A 13,494-nucleotide genomic window follows, 5' to 3' on the forward strand; every position below is an offset into this window, starting at 1 on the left:
AATTTATCATGCAATATATGATGTCATACAATCACAAGAATTATGATGCATGCATTGATAACTTAATATTTTCATGTGCAAACTATTCATGACACGATACATTCATTTGAAGCATGCTTTCAGTATACAATTTCACATGGAAGACATAATCAAATTGAAAGTAACAACATGTAAGCATGGATACAATCACATCAAACATTGCAATACATCGAAATAATTCATATCAAACAAATGTCAAACATGTACCTGCAGCAAACACACTTCAATATCCCACTAACTACTACCATGCATAGCATGGACTCCGTACTCCAAAAATAAGAACACTTCTATTCTCATACATTAAAATCATGCTCAGCATGATCTCCGAACTCCAACAAAGCAGTCCTAGATATCAACAACTAAGTGAGTGTGTGAACAATAAAGTGTTACATTCAATAAATTAAATAACATGTGATGCGCTTGCATCACTTACTCACCACGGGTATTTACTCGATTTGCATTATTTTTGTCACTTACTTACCACGGGTGGCGGGGCACAAGCGAGTTCCGTTGAGAAATCTGCAAAAAACACTGTGTTAAAATGAATATTGAAGCTAATTAGGGAAACACAAACACTTATACAATGCAAAAAACAACTAAACTGTTGATGATATATCTAATGATGAAATGCGATGAAATAAAGTGAAAAAGAAGCATTGATGATATATTTTTTTAAACTAGCGTCTTCCCCTAAAAAAAAGGGAGAAAAATTATAAGTGCACTCTGAACCTTGTTTTTGAAGCTTGAACATCAAATTGTAGTGAGAACTCGATGAAAAAACTAAAGGCTAATTTTTCAAATTACTCCCATGTTTTCAGTATAATTCAAAATTGCACTAATGTTACAAAACTTTTCGCCCAAAGTAGGAAAAAAAAAAGAAATCTGATTCTTTCATGCTTGATGCACACATTCATGATCATCACCAAAGTGGAAAAAGAAGAAAAAAATTAACACAAGCATGTGAAATCTTAAGGAAGAAATGTGATTTTGATGATTCCAATAACATGTGTTTAGAATGCCTATAGGGTGCATACATTTAATGGTAACATGTACATGACCATGTATGAAGAAGAAGAAGAAGAAGAAGAAGAAGAAGAAGAAGAAGAAGAAGAAGAAGAGAGCCGATATTCATTTATATCAAAACTGCATTTTTTATATATATCAAAACTGCATTTTTTAAGTTATTTTTTTTAAAAAAAGTTGAAACTAGTCAATCTTAGTTTTTTGACTTAACAAAAATCATGTCATTTTGATATAGGAGCACAAAGTTATAAACAAATTAGAAATGAAAGATTTGCCTATGAGAAGTTTTCCAAAAGATTTTTTTTGCTTGTTTGTTTAGCATGAGAAAACAGAATGGAAATGAAAGATAATTTTTTTTGCTTGTGTATTTGTGCATAGAAAAACTTTCTCGTGCTACATAGAAAGCTGGTTATTCCACAATTGGAGATCATTAACAACAACTGAATAAAACAGTTGGTCGACCTGAACTTAAGACATCTTAACGAAGAATTCTCCCTCACTGATGCCAAAGGCCCAAAGTAACCAATTACTATTTATCTAGACCGATTCATTCATCTAGATAAAGGTAACAACCTAGAAGACTTTATTTGGAGAAGTTGTATCACAGTTTTCACATTTATCATTTCAGGATACATGTATCATAATTCAAGAAACAAGAATCATCATAATTTCATTTTGAAGAGAAAAATATCCCAAATTATCGTACCTTTTGGGATAAATAGAACAACAGAAAAAATACAACAGTAAAACAAACACAATATAGTTCCTAACACCCACCCACCATTACAAATCAATCATAAAGTCAGAAAGCTAAAACCAAAATCACGATAAACACTTTCATCGTTTCAAACTAACTCAAACTTTAAAGACCGGATGCCCAAACTCCCCTTAAAGAGAACAACTAAACCTAATTAGGCAAAAAATACAGCGCCATTCATGAAAACAACCAACGACAGCGTGAAGAAGAAGAAGAAGAAGAAGAAGAAGAAGAAGAAGAAGAAGATTACCTGCGCGTCGCCGGGCGGTGGCGGGAGGTTGACGGGGAGCGGCAGCTGGCGAGCGCCGGCTGGCGAGCGGTGGACGGGGAGCGGCGGCGGCCGGACGGTGGCGAGAGCCGACGGGCGGCGGGAGGGAGAGGGCGGCGGGCGGGAGCAATACAGCGAAACAGGAAAAAGAAAAAGAGGGATGGGATTAGGGATTTACGCGACATTTAGCGACATTTAGCGACGGAAACATTTCGTCGCTAAGCCGTCGCTAAATCAAAATACAAAAAAAGCGACGGAATATATTTTGTCGCTACGCCGTCGCTAATTAGCGACGGATTAGCGACGACAGAGTTCCCTCTCTAAATCCATCGCTAAAATGGTGTTCTTGTAATAAAAAGTAGCGACAAAAAATGCACTTAGCGACAGATTAGCGATATAATTTGTTTCCTCGCTAATCCGTCGCGAATTAGCGACAGATTCTATCTCTAGCTAATCTGTCATTAATTAGCGACGGAAAAAATCCGTCGCTAATTTCCGTCGCTAATTAACAATTTTCTTGTAGTGGACGCCAGACCCTGTTTGCACTATATGTCGAGGCGAATCTTCTCTAAGGGGAGTACTTTCGTACGCCTTAGTTTATTACGTAATCTTAACATGTTCATGTTGTTTTTATGATGTTCTATGCAACAGTTTTGTGATTTGCTTTTGTTTGAATTTTGGTATGATGCAAAAATCGACATGTTTGCTCTATGTTCCTGTTTCGATCTACTGTTAATCATGATTCGTATACTGCTGTATATCTTGATTTATATCATGTTTTATATCATGATATTGATTGTGAAACTGCGTGATCTGAAAAATGATCCAACAAATACATGCGCAAATGCTTTGAAATTATCATTTTACTCTTATATGTGAGATAAAATTACTAATTTATCCTTATTTTAGAAGTTTGCCAGTAAGGCCTATCATTTAAAATGATACTTGAACTCATGACCTCTTTAACATAAAACAAAAGGCTAACCACTATACCAAAAACATAAATATTAATAATTCAAGAAAAAAATTATATAACAATGTCTAAATTCCAAAACCAATCAACCCACTAATGACCCAACCCATTAATAGTACAACCTGGCATAAAGTTTCAACTTTTCAAACATAAAATTGGTTGTGCTATTAGTGGGTTGAGTCATTGTTATATTAATAGGTTTTAGGGTTGTCAACCGGTTCGGTACCCGACCCGTCACAATCTACCCAAACCTGATAAAATAGTAAATTGTTGGGTTTAGGTTTTGCCAAGTTATAATCATGCATAGCAAACACGGACCTGAATGTGCTATCAGTGGTTCGGGTCATTATTGTTTGATTGACTTGCTGAAATTTTTACATGGTTATATAATTTCTTTTCTAAAAATTGTTAACAAATAAGTATTTGGTGTAGTGGGTAACATCAAACTTATAAAATAAGGGCAAATTAATAAAAAAAAAATCATGAGTTGTAGGGGTAAAATTGTAACTTCAAAATATGTGTTGGTGTTAACCCACGACCTATTAATTCATGATTGGGGCAATTTGATTAACCCCCTTGAGCCAATTTGCAAACTTTCAAACTTTTGGTGTGCTTGTGAAGTAGACTCAAAAGTTTTAGAGGTATTTGAACATTTTCCTTAAGGTCATTTTGAAAATGATTGCTAATAAATTTATTACCGCCGTCCAATTGGAATATCTTTATATTTTTTCCGAATTGATTCATGATAAATTTATGAATAACTAAAAAAGAATTCATAAATTTGGATTTTTGCCTTAAAGGGAAGATCCAGACGTATCTTGAGCAATCATCCCACAAATCACAATGAACTTTTTCAAAAATATCAGTTCTCATATATTCAGAAGTAGAAAATGTCAACATCTTAGAAGAGCATAACTCTTACATATTGATTCAGATTTATTCATAGAACTAGATACAAACTTATTTTTTCGCAAATATTCAACTGTCAACATTTTCGAATGTCTGAGACGCTGGTGCCAAACTTCATTTCCTTTGACTAACGATTTGAGAAGAAGTCTTCATGATCCTTTGGCTTTAGAACATAAAAGTCCCACTACTGCCCTGCTTCTCCTGCCCTTTATCATAAATTCATCAAGAAAAGAAATAAAAATCAATGGGTGGTCAAAAGTCAACTGGCTAATAGATATCAAGTTCTTAAGTTTTGACCACCGAGGTGGTATCCCATGTGGTAAGCAGGGTCCTCTGCCAAGCTGAAGGCTCAACTTCGAATCCCTCTATCACATAGGGCTTAAGAGGCATATGGTAGGCTCTGCCTAACCTCATCTTGCCTATAAAAAAAAAATCTTAAGTTTTGAGACAACAAAGACATTTTCATGATGTAGCTTTGCTTTTCTTAGAACCAACATGAAAACTCAGATTTACTGTTAACAAGCTTGTGTGATGACCCTGCACCCATTTTTACTGCTGGCAGGTTATATGTTTCCCCAAGAACATGCACTGTAGCTATAATGTGTGTTCCGGGATTCCCACTGAGTGCCGTGTGGCATTCAGTGGGGTGCATGGGAAGCCGTACACCGCCGTACATCTTGCAGGCTGATGTACAGCAGTGTATGGCTCTCTGTACACCCCACTGAGCACCATGCGGTGCTCCGGAACATACACTTATCTACAGTGCTGTTCCGGGGGTGCACAAGCAACACCCTCTCATTTTTACTTATTCTCGTGTTGTTTCTTATTAGCTTTTTCCCTGCCTTATATTGCTTATGTATTACCTTTTTTAATCTCATGTGCTTCTATAATTGCTTTACAACCATATCCCCCGCTTCCTGCTTCATTTTACTTTCTAATATTCACTTCCATACTTCTGCTCCACACATGACTTTTTGTATCCATTTTGTTTTCTGGTAACTATATGGTCCAATATAATTATATATCTAATATGAATCCAATATATTATATAAATTCTTAAATTAAGATTTAAATGCGCATTTGGATCATATTCCGATGTGTTTTGTCGAATTATTTTGGAGCCAGTTCTAATTCAGGTTCAAATAAAATCGGGTCCAATTGCATCTAACGTAGGTCTTAAAGCACTAGTCTTCTTTTTAATTTTTTTTTTCAGACAATAACATAGATGGACCTCGCTTTTATTGGAAATACCATTGTTAACCTCAAGTTAGATAATATAACAAACATGGCCAATTTTAAGTATCAAGTAAACAGTAAATTGGCCATGTTAGTTATATTTTAAGTAATAAATTGGCCATATTTACAATAATTTTTTACTTGTAGTCAAAACTCAGATTTGTGCTAAAAGTGAGTACCATATAGGTCATTTCTGTTTTGTTTTTTTTTTTCATTCAGCCAGTATAGAAGCATATATTTTAGAGCTGAATTCAACCCTACCTCATTGAATATGATCTATATTCAGATTGAAATCTACCGTTTGCAAATGGATTTGAATGACCCATATCCGATCCATTCTCACTCTACCAAACATTTTTTCTTGTTTTATGTTTTATTTATATCTTTACATACACTTTGTAAAGTCAGTAGAATATGAGAACCATCATGTGAACTGGGTATTTCCAACACTTTTTTTTTTTTGCGAATCCAACCATGTAGATGTGTAAGACATGGTAAGAATCAACTGTTGGATCTTGTATTTTCAATAAAAAATTATACTTTTTGAATGCTTAAATTTTTATAAAGATTAAGAGTCAGTTAATTTTCAAGCTTTAAAAAATCTTGTTTTATGCATTATAATAGGATGATTCAAGAGCATAGATCACATCCGTACGGTTGGATTTAATAAAAAAAGAAAATAAAATCCATAAAAATGTTTATGCCGATATTTCCTTGTCATTTTCCCCAAAAAAGTTAAAATTTAAAATATCGCCAGCTTTTTCCTCGCCGATATTTTCCTAAGCACGAGATTTGTAACGTCGGCTCAAAGTTGAAGTCCGGCGAAACCGTCTCCGCCTCTTTCCCTCTCTCCGCCGACGACCACTACCACTTCCGGCAACAGTACCGGCGAAAATGGAAGACGAAGCGACCGCTACGATGTCGGTCTCGGCCTCCTCCGAGCCGAAGCCTCGCCCCTCGATGGAAGAGAAGCGTGCTTCCATCTTCGCTCGGCTCGCCCAGCGCCACAAATCCCGCGCGGAGCAATCCCTCTCCCGCAAATCCGACTCCGACGTCACCCCCTCCTTCGAGAATCTCCAGGTCTTCCTCCGTCGCTTCTCCGACGCCGAGCGGTCCATCAGGTCCAGGCTCGACGAGTGCCGATCGATCCCGCCGAGACCCGGCGGAGACGAAGCCGAGAGGTTGAAGCCCGTGCTCGAGGCCGTCGTCGTCGCCATCGCCGATCTGGAGAAGCTCGTCGCGGAGAATTCGTACTTCCTCCCCTCTTACGACGTCCGATCCTCGCAGAAGACGATCGCCGACTTGAAGGAACGGTTGGAGAGCTCCAATGCGGAGATTTTCCCCAGAAAGAAGTTCTCTTTCGGCAATAAGCCGGCGAAAATGGAGAAAAACCCGGTCGAGATCGCCCCCCAAGATGCGATTTCAAATGAGGAATCGGATTTTCCGGTTTCCGGTGACACCACCCAAGTGGAAAGCTCGGATTTTGCGGTGAGGGAGACCCCGGGCTTCAGAAATGTAGAGGGGAATGTGTTGGTGAAGGATTTTGGGGATTCCAGGGATGGGGATTTCACGATTTCTGATCTTAGGGGTTCTGAAGTTTACCTGAAGGGATGTTCGAGGGCGGTGTTCGTGCACCGGTTGCGAGATTGCAGGGTTTTCGTTGGTCCGATTATCGGATCGGTCCTGATCGAAGACGTCGAGGGTTGTCTGTTCATGGTGGCCTCTCATCAAATCCGAATTCACGAGGCGAAAAGAACGGATTTTTATGTTCGTGTGCGGAGCAAGCCCATAATTGAATTCTGTAACGGAGTTCGATTCGCGCCCTATGCTTTCTCCTACGAGGGGATCGAGAATGATCTGAAGGAGTCTGGTCTCGTCGAAGAAAGTGGGAATTGGAGGAATGTGGAGGATTTCAGGTGGTTGAGAGCCACACCATCACCAAATTGGTGTGTAATTCCCGAAGAGGAACGCGCGGTGGTCTTTTCTGCTTCAAGGTCCTGATAACTCATGGTAGAGGCAAGTCAAGGGGTTCTCTTGTGCAGGTGCTAAGGGAATGTCGTGGTTTTTTCACTTCAATTCTGGGTAAAAACAGAGTTTGAGCATTGTTTCAAAAATAGTTGCATATTAATGTTGTTGACTGCTGATTTGCTCACTCACTTGTTTCTGTTCTGTTTTGCAATGTATGTTTTTTTCGATTGGCTTCTCAAAAGAAGAGCAGGACAATGCTTCATATCATAGTGGTGCTTTAGTAAATGTTAGATTAATCAGGTCTGAGAACTTGTTTCCAGAAAGCCAAGCCAAGGGGCTAACAGAACTCTCAATAATTGTTTGGACCACGGGTTGCAATTACGTGTTCACTTTGTATTTTGGATCCCCTCAACTCTTTCTTCTTTTCTTCAATCTGAAGAAGAAGAATACAGGTAAGAAATAGAAGTTGCTAACTGGGAATCCAATTACTAAAATTTCTTTCTCAGTTGCTTCAGTAGAATAGTGTAATGTCTAATGCAACTATTTTTGCAATACAATTTAAATTACTATTCCTAATCACAATGTTTCATTTTAGTATCATTTGATTTAAGTATCTTATATTGAATGTCCAATTTTAAATCCGCATTTGCATTTCTCCTCTCCCCCTGTTCATTCTGCTGTGAAATCCGAGTGGTGCTGGGGTTCAGATCACTTAATAAATTTCTATTTCCCTACTCAACTCAAGTAAAGGGAGGGGCAGGGGATATTTAACAAACAGAGAATTTGTTTCTATTTGAAGTTGTTTTCTTCCTGTTACCATAAGATCCATGTGGTTCTTTTTTCCATTGTGCGACATAAGTGCTGCCACCAACCATTGGCCTTAAAGGGATGCCCTCTGCGATGTTGTATTCAGAAACCTCTTACCATTTTCATGTTATTTGAAATACTTCATTGTGGTAATTCTCATTTGGGTTGAATATGATTGACCTTGGGTTGGTTATCTTGTTTTTGATAAATTCTTGATTTAGCTGTTTTGTGTTTGTAAATTAAGCATGATATGAACAACTGCTGGAAAAACTAAAGATGTTCAGCAGTAAAGAACTTTGAGGAATCCTAATTGTGATTGGTTGTTGTTGGAAGCTGTGACATTGATTAGTCTGTTGTGTTACATCACCTTGTTTCTAATATTTTCTCATCACAAAAACGCAGTCTTTGGCAGCAATTGTGTTTTTTGAATGTTGAAGAACTGAGTACAAGATCTGGCGACCATTGCTGTGGTGTGATTATTAAAGTGGATTGATAGAGTAACGAGAGCGACTAAGATCAGGACTTGGTGCATTGGAGGAAGTTAATAAGGTAACATGTAAAACATGGCTGTAGCTTGGGATGTTTTTGGTATATAATGGGAGACTTAAATTATCATAGTGGGTGAGATGGTCCAAGTTGAAGGTACTCAAACTTGTGGAAAAGTTGTCTGTGATATACCAATTAGCGAGCAATCTGATGAAGTAATCCATCCTTGGTTCATCTTCTATGTGGCCAAACTGACTGGAGTCGTTGACATGGGTAAGGATGTGCTGAGTATACCTACAGGTGCTCATCAACCATTATCTAGAATTAATTTTCAGGGTTATGCCTGATATGATCATAACTAGACACATGCTGAGGAAATTATTGATAACCAGTGACTAAAATAAGTTACAGTAAATCTTGTGTTCCATTATGGTTGAAAAATTGATGCTTTTTTTTTGTCTAAAGTGAATACATTGTCAGATGGCTTTTATTGGTCTAAGCCTCTAAGGATAATCTTTATTATGACGATGAGTTGGATCTTGATAATGAATATTTGCAAGCTGGTCGGATATTTGCTAGTGTTGATTTCCATCCATGGATCAAGACAGACATAGAGACAAGCCTACACCCGACAGAGTTTGTCTTGGTACTTGATGCTGATGCTGTTTATCAAGAACAGTATCTGCTAGTGTTGGTTTCGGAAAACGTTCACAAGTTGGAGGCAAACACTAGACAAGCATGGAGCCCGCAGACAGTTGATCTTGGTACCTGATGTCCATGCTATTGATTCTGCAGTCTGAGGAGCCTCTCAGTGAGCTTAGCTGGACAGTGCTTTTAACCTAAAATATTTCTTGTTATTAGGCAAATACTAGACATGTAATTGTTGTTTATGGTGAAAAAGATGCTTGTATAAGACCGACTTAAGAATAGGATTAGAAGATTGTATTCTGAGAGTTTGTCTAAAACTGTCATGGTTGGCCTTTGCATGGTTTTCCATTCACTGCTTAAATTTATTGATCTGATAGTATCTTCTCTTTTTCTAGCTTTCTGTCTGCAATGTTTTAGCTATTATTATTGTTCTTGCTCCAGCTTGAGATCAATACGCAATCAGATCTAAAAGTTCATTTTGTGGTGTTTCTCTCAAGTACATTAGTATAATTAAAGATATGTGTGAAGGAGTAGTAACCAATGTCCATACTTGTGGAGGGGTGACAACCAATTTTCCTATAACGGTTGGGTTACATCAAGGATCTGCTTTAAGCCCTTTCCTATTTGCTATAGTAATGGATGAGCTTACAAGATCAATTCAAGAAAATGTGTCGTGGTGTATGTTGTTTGTTGATGATATTGTTTTGATTGATGAGTCTAGAGCTGGGGTTAATGCTAAGTTAGAATTATGGAGACAGACATTGGAAGCAAGAGGTTTCAAGTTGAGTAAGAGTAAGACAGAATACAACGAAGTAGTGATGGGAGTGTAGTGCAGCTTGGTGAGCAAGAAATACCGGTGGATGATTGTTTCAAATATTTGGGATCTATCATTCAAAAGTATGGAGAAATTGATGGAGATGTAAATCATAGGATAAGGGTTGGGTGGATGAAATGGAAGAGTGCAACTGGAGTGTTGTGCGATCGTAGAATGCCTTTGCGGTTGAAGGGAAAGTTTTATAGGACGACTATTAGGTCTACTTTATTATATGGTACAGAATGTTGGGCTGCCAAGAGACATCATATTCAAAAAATGAGTGTAGCTGAGATGCGTATGCTGAGATGGATGTGTGAAAATACAATAAAAGATAAGATTCGGAACAAGGAGATACATAAGAAGGTAGGCGTTACACCCATTGAAAATAAGATAAGAGAGAATCGTTTACGGTGGTTTGGACATATTCGGCGAAGGCCTAATGATGCTCCAGTTAGAAGGATGGAGAAATGGAAAAATATATTAGTTAAAAGAGGTCGGGGTAGGCCTAGGAAGACATGGATGAAGGTGATAGAAAAGGATATGAATGCTTTGAACCTCACCGATGACATGGCATTGGATAGAAATGATTGGAGGAGAATGATTCATGTGGAAGACCCAGAATGATTTTCTTTTTTGGTTCATATCGCCGATCTCAATTGTTTTGGGATGAAGGCGTAGTAGTTGTTGTTGTTGTAACGGCTCCGCACACCTGGCTAGCTTGGTCAGCTTAAGGCATTCAAGTTTAGGCAAAAAGTGCTACACCTGGGGTGTGTGTACCTGAGTTCGGTTCCACTCATCCCCTATGTCAGCCCCCATCTTCATACCCCCTCTTAATTCTGATGATGCAAGTTGTTTGGATCAAATCTGACCTCATGATGGATTCAACACGGTTGATTTAGTAAGAATCAACCCTTGGATTGTATTTTTTTCAAAAAAAAAATATGATTTTTAAATCACATTTTTGTGTTTTGTCAACTATTGATTTTTGAATTGCAAAAAAATCCTGCACACAAGTCGGATTTCAACGATTTAAATGGTGTTCTTCACTAAATGAATGATGTACATCATATCTATGGAGTCCAATTTGATCAAAACAACTTGCATCAATGAAATCCCAAGAAAGGGTATGAAGATGGGGATGACATAAGGGATGAGTGGAAGCCATCTGGTGTGTACCTTACCTTAGGGCCAAAGCAGCAGGCTCCCTGGTGGACAAAAGGGGCCGCTGAGGCGTTTTAACCACGTTACATGTAGAGGTGGGCCACACGGCAGGACATCAATCTTTTCTCCCATGTTCCACCACCTGAACCGGGGTTTCCCGTATTAAATATTAAAAAAAAATCCCTTAAACATATGTTGAAATTCTTGCTCACTAATTCTTTGTTCTTTTTTTACAACAGTATATTAATTGTGCGATTGGTCTTCAACTAATTTTTATTCATATATGTTGTGTGTGTTGGCTTCATGCCTCTTGCTTTCTTCATCTTCCTTTTTCTTCTTTCTCCATTCTCCTTTGCTTTCACACAAATCTGATTCCACAAATCCTTTGGCTATTTTTCAGCCACAAAAGAAAATCTTAAGGGGAATATGATTCCAATGTCACTGTTTCCTGAAACCAAACATGATGTTTGTTTTATATTATGGAAGGGCAGAGTCAAACCGTATCAAAATCCTTCTTTAAGTTGAAATTCTACTTCTAAACTTAAGGAAATTAGAGAATCAAATAGAATTGTAACCTAAATATTTGAAAGAATGACTTGTTTCTCACAAACAAGAAAAAGATATATAACCTTTCAAATCAATTCTTGCGATTTCCTTCTAGATATTCTCCCCCAATTCCTTCCAAGTAACTTTTAAACACAGCCTTGAGTTGTTTCAAAGGTCAGGATTTACAAGATTAATTTTTGTCTATACCTAAATGAATGTAGTACTTAAACCTTAGTTTTTTTCCATTGATTAGTTTCTGTTCACCAATGCTTGTGGTGTCTGTAAGCGCAGAGAGAGAGAGAGAGAGAGAGAGAGAGAGAGAGAGAGAGAGAGAGAGAGAGAAGTGATAAGGTTGTTGGGTATGTTTGGATTCAGTGAAAGTGGAATCCTATTCCATTGATTTTTTTTTTTGTGGCTAGAAAATAGGGAAAAGATTTATGGAATCAGATTTCAAATTCCCTCAATCCAAAGTGAAAATTAAAACAGGAGAATATTTTTTTTTATGACCAAGAACCCTCACCGAGAACCGGACTGCTTAATGGGCGCCCCCCTGCGAGGTAAACCCTGGGTGTTGTGACGACACCCAAGCCCTTACGGAACCCACCAGTTAAAGGCAAGAGATTACCACTTGGAAATACAACACTAACATTTTTTCATTTAAAAAAAAACACTGATATTGTATAAACAAGCAAATGCAAGTTTTCACGCAAGATTTTTTTCTTGGATAAACCAAGCAAACACGAATTGGCAAAACTTTTCTCACCCATTATTTTAGTGACACAAAAGAACACCACACATGGACACGACACGTGATATGTCATGACACATCTACATTGTTTTTAATATTTAATTATTTTCAATAATAAATATATTTAATATCAATTTTTTATCAATTAAAAACAACAAATTTTGTGTCCCTGCCTTCTAATTTAATTTTTTTTTTGCGTCCCGCACATGTCCTTGTAACGTACAGCCGAACCTGAGATTTTGTATGCAGGTTGGTTACATACCCAACTTCAGAACCCTAGCCGTTGGCAGCCCTAGCCCTTCATTAATCAGCAGGCAAGCTGCAGGCTGCCTGATGGACCTAAGTTTTCATTCCAGCCAAGCCAAGCCTCTTTTATTTGAAGGGTCACTTTTGGAGGGAAAGTACTTTCTCAAGGGAAGGAGATATGAACCCTTTTGACAAGGAAGCTACATTTTTGCATTTTATCAAGTGGGTTCTGCTAAATCTAATGGACATGTTTGTTTCACCTTTTCTAGAAAAGAGACCTTGTTTTTTGACAGAGAAAGCTGGGGTTAACAAGGGGGGCTCCACTTGGCTGGTAGGAGCCGCTAGTACACTTCACCTTGTGTTGGGACACCCAATGGTATAGTTGTATATAGGGGTGGCAATCGGGTCGGGTTGGCGGGTTGGTGTGTCAGCATACCTCAACCCGAACCCGACCCGTTTATTAAACGGGTCGGCTGTGGCAAACACGAACCCGACCCGTTTAATAAATGGGTAACCCGACACGACCCGCCAACCCATTTAATAAATGGGTTGGGTCGGGTAAACGGGTTTTCAGGTTGGCGGGTCAGGTTGGCGGGTTGACGGATCGGGTTGGCAGGTAGGCAGGTTGGCGGGTCGGGTTGACGGGTTGGGTTGGCGGGTCGGGTTGGCAGACGGGTTGGCGGGTTGACCCACCCGCCTAACCCGTTTATTAAACGGGTCAGCCGGGTTGGCGGGTTGGCATACCCCCAACCCGAACCCGACCTGTTTAATAAACGGGTTACGCGGGTCGACCCGTTTATTAAACGGGTTGGCTTAAGCCCAACCCGAACCCGCCTAAGAGGCGGGTTGGCGGGTCGTGTCAGAA

General features: G+C 38.7%; 1 pseudogene across 2 annotated transcripts; it reads left to right on the plus strand.

Annotated features, from left to right (window-relative positions):
• Nucleotides 1-5,959: 5,959 nt before the first annotated feature.
• On the plus strand, nucleotides 5,960-8,482 carry LOC149840722 (tubulin-folding cofactor C pseudogene; annotated as a pseudogene). Of its 2 annotated transcripts, none has more exons than XR_016431590.1 (2): nucleotides 5,960-7,287; nucleotides 8,383-8,482. The product of XR_016431590.1 is annotated as a tubulin-folding cofactor C pseudogene, transcript variant X2 (transcript). The 2 variants fall into 2 exon arrangements; XR_016431589.1 differs by lacking the exon at nucleotides 8,383-8,482 and adding an exon at nucleotides 7,416-7,678.
• Nucleotides 8,483-13,494: the final 5,012 nt, after the last annotated feature.

Source organism: Nuphar pumila, chromosome 4 (genome assembly GCF_984573655.1).
Source record: "Nuphar pumila chromosome 4, dmNupPumi1.hap1.1, whole genome shotgun sequence".
NCBI lineage: Eukaryota > Viridiplantae > Streptophyta > Magnoliopsida > Nymphaeales > Nymphaeaceae > Nuphar > Nuphar pumila.